A 4,337-nucleotide genomic window follows, 5' to 3' on the forward strand; every position below is an offset into this window, starting at 1 on the left:
TGGGTGTGCCTTTGCAAGGGAAGGCAAAGCTCAACATTTACATTTTCCAGAGGTTGTCTGTGCTCATCGGTGAATTGAATTTGTTCATTGGGAGGTGAGATTTGAAGGCCAATGTGTAAGCATACTGCTAGTTAAAGGCTGCCACACTGAGAAGACACAATGTGCCAGTACTTTACTCGTTTCGCTTACGCGTTCCCACCTCCCAATACTACAGTCGATTTTTCCGGAATAAGGCTCAGGAAGGTTTTAAGCAAAAGGGATAAACTTCGTAAACATTTCCTCTTTGGTGAGGAATTCCCTTCCAAGTGAAGCTGATAACATGGAAACCATGGTTACGCTAAAGACAGAGACGACAGTTCGAAAACAGGAAACAAATTCGGAGGATTGAAGTACAGGCTGGTCTTTGAAGTGACTCATGTCACTTCAAAGTGCATCAGTATTTAATTTTCTCTTTTCCCCTTTTTACTCTTTAGTTATATCCCATGTTCTTTGTTCCATAAGTTTCCATATAAAATGAGGAAGGGCTAATTGTACTGTAGATATGCATTACAATACTTGAAAGTACAGTTTTAAAGAAGCTTCTGTGCTCAGGTAAACAATTCTTTACGAGACTTATTACAAATGAGAAGTTCAGCCCACCTCGAGACCCCCATTATCTGCACATTGAAAGGAACTAGAAGGTAAAGCCCAGCACGATCATTTTTAAACACGTATCCATACAATCTTTTAGCATTCAGGTTAATGTTTGTGGGTTTAATATATTGCATAACTTACAGGCTCAGTCAGCCTTGGAGACAAATATTAACAAGTGATTTGAGAAGATTTGATTTTTTGCCCTGGAGCAGCTGGGGTGAAGGGCCTTGCTCAGGGGCCCAACAGAGTAGGATTCCACTGCTGGTCGCGGGATACAAACCGGCAACCTTCCAGCCACAGGCGCAGATCCTTAGCCACAGAGCCACCACACTGAACTGCACTGTGATTTAAATAAGATGCCGTGCTCCTGCCTCAACCTTTAAGAGATGAAATGGCTGGTTTACAAGATCCCATTAATATGGATGTGAATAACTGGCAAATCATTCTGCATGCACATGGTGCTGCACATTTTTTATTGAAGTGTAAGGCAGCAAAGAGTGAGTGGTAACCTTATAAACCACTATATAGAGTTACATAGGGGTACAGCAAATGATTGCAATCAGTATTGAGCATAGATTTCACTCTATGATTAAAAGCTGTTATGCACAGCAACTAGGTTTCTTAAACCATGTTGTGTATAGCTGAACAAAAGCAAAAATAAGTTGTAAAAGATAATATTCTACTAACTTTTCAAGGTTATAAACTGAAAGCAAAATTGAGTAAATGTTCACAGAGCACAGTGAAATCAAGATAAGGCTGACAGAGATATGGCGGTGCGATAAAAGCTTTGTAAAAGGATATCAAAGCAAAGTAAGCCATATAAGAATGTCAAACATTCCTTTTGAATGTCCTAAAATATGGCCCTGCACATTTTTTTGTGAACACACCTTTTGAGATGTAGCTTGATTGACCTCAAATGGAAATTCAATCCAGCTCCAACAAAAGTTGAACATGACAAAAAAACACACAAAGAATATCTCAGGTGTACAAAGGAGGGTTTTGGTTGCCTAGAAACCTTGCAATTCTTATAAAACAGCATTAGTGTTTACGGAGTACAGACTGGAAGTCACATGCCAGTGTTTATACTGTAGCTGCACCTTAAATTCCATACTTTTTCAAGTTGTATCAAGAGAATATCAGCATCAACCTAAATCGTTCCATTTTCAGGTCCTCTTTGGAAGGGTGTGTCTTATGTTTGTTTTCTCTTTCACAAAACCCCAAATGTTATGCTCAAGAACGACATCAAGAAGGCAGAAATACAGATGGGAGATCAATAAATATAGAGCAAAGACCTCTGCTGCAAAGAACCCATGTTACCATTTTTAACAATGGGGGACAAATGAGTCTTCATTTAAAAATGACATTAAAATGTTGCTAGTCACCTGCAATGAACTGCTATCCCATCCAAGGAATCTCTGGGCTTAATCCTGCTGCTTACCAAGTTAGGATCTGGTGTTCTTCTAACACAATGCTGTACTGAAGGTTAATGGAACAAACTAAGGTTTAGTCTCTTCCTGCACAGGAGTAAATTGGACACACCTGCCTTGCCTGGCTGATAGGATTCATGTGGCATGGAATTCCACAGGCAGAAGAGAGCTCATCTGATTGGCCCTGTGCTTAATTTGATATTACTCAGGAGAAGTAGCAGCACAAGCAGCCAGGTGCTGAGGGCAAGGGAGCTGCATCTAAGCTCCTACAGTTCAAGAAGGGAGAGTGCATGAGTGGCATCCTGAACTGTAGAAAGTTTAAGTAGCACAGGAGCGTTTATGCAGCTCCTGTGCTTTCATGTCAGCCATCAGTCTGAAATCCAATTCATGTTTGGGAAGTTGGAAAGAAGTAATGAAGATCTGCAAGGATGTTGCTAGGTGTTGGGCTTAGTAAAGAAATATAGATCCACAGAAAAATCAGTATTTCAACCATTTCTGCACCTCACCCCTGGCAGCCCCCTGAACCTCAGCAGGTGTGAGCCTGTCCAGTACCTGGATGGGAGACATCCTGGGAAAAACTAAGGTTGCTGCTGGAAGAGGTGTTAGTGGGGCCAGTAGGGGGTGCTCACCCTGCTGTTTGTGTGGGTCCTAATGCCCCAGTATAGTGGTGGGGACTCTATACTATAAAATGGTGCCGTCCTTCAGATGAGACGTAAAATCGAGGTCCCAACTCTCTATGGTAGTTTAAAAAATCCCAGGGCGTTTCTCGAAAAGAGTAGGTGTTAACCATGATGTCCTGGCCATATTTCCTCCTGGCCTTTACCAAACGTGGCCTCCTAATAATCCCCATCTCTGAACTAGTGTCATTACTTTGTTCTCCCCACTGAGAGCTGATGTGGGGTGAGATTAGTGTGTGCATTATGGCTGCAGTCTCATTGTCCAGGTGGGATTCCCCATTACCTATAAAGCTCTTACTCTTATATAGCCCAGAAAAGCGCTATATAAGATTAAGAGATTAAGATCACTTTATTGCCAATATACAATTGCTTGCATTAGGAATTTGTCTTTTCGCATACCCCAGCTTGCTCTCCATGAGACACACAGACAGGGAGAGAAGCCAGGGGTCAGAGTGCAGGGTCAGCCATTTATGCAGCGCCCCGGGAGCAGTTCGGGGTTAAGGGCCTTGCTCAGGGGCCCAACAGAGTAGGATTCCTCTGCCCGCCACAGGATTTGAACCTACAACCTTCCAGCCCCAGGCACAGATCCTTAGCTACAGTGGCACTGCTCCGCCCTGGTTAAAACTGGAGATTCTAGTCCTGATCTTGGATGCCCCCACACCTGCTAGTTTTCATTGCAGATGAGCTCCCTTGATTGAACTAACAAGCTGCTTGCTTGGAACACCTACAAGTTATTTATTATCATAATATACCTACTTTCTTGTGCAGAAGGGTAGAAATCCCGGCGTCCTGGCCAAATTTCCCATTGGCCCTTACCAATCATGGCCTCCTAATAATCCCCATATGTGAATTGGCTTCATCACTCTGCTCTCCTCCCCACTGATAGCTGGCGTGTGGTGAGCATTCTGGCGCGCTATGGCTGCCGTTGCATCATCCAGGTGGATGCTGCACATTGGTGGTGATGGAGGGGAGTCCCCATTACCTGGAAAGCGCTTGGAGTGGAATGTCCAGAAAAGCACTATATAAGTGTAAGCAATTATTATTATTATTAAATATGTCTTTGTCATCACCCTGAAAAATGTAAAAAACTGGAGGTCAGAGCACAGGGTCAGCCATTTATACGGCGCCCCTGGAGCAGTTGGGGTAAAGGGCCTTGCTCAGGGGCCTAACAGTGTAGGATTCCTCTGCCGATTATCCTTTGGGATACAAACCGGCAAGCTTCCAGCCACAGGCGCAGATCCTTAGCCACAGAGCCACTGCTCCGCCCCCTAAGTAGGTTATAATTCCAAAGGTTATTCTGTAATCACAATCCTTGCCTACTACACAAAACTATAATCATCTAACGGCTACAGAACCCTCAAGCTAAGGCAGACAACATATGGTGGACCGACACTCTTTGCACTTTTCAGTTTTATACCTTAAGCATGGATGCCAGAAGTCTAGTGTTGTTTATCTGACACTTCTCGGTATGCTGCTCTTGATATTTTGGTAAGTCTTTGGGACGGGGGTTATGAAAACAAGGTAACCACTCTTTTTACCATTTTGGAGCAGATATGCGTGCCTTTCTGGGTGAATTTTAATCAGATACACAAGACAAGAA

The sequence above is a fragment of the Lepisosteus platostomus genome, chromosome 9 (assembly GCF_059453375.1).
Source record: "Lepisosteus platostomus isolate fLepPlt1 chromosome 9, fLepPlt1.hap1, whole genome shotgun sequence".
NCBI classification, from domain to species: Eukaryota; Metazoa; Chordata; class Actinopteri; order Semionotiformes; family Lepisosteidae; genus Lepisosteus; species Lepisosteus platostomus.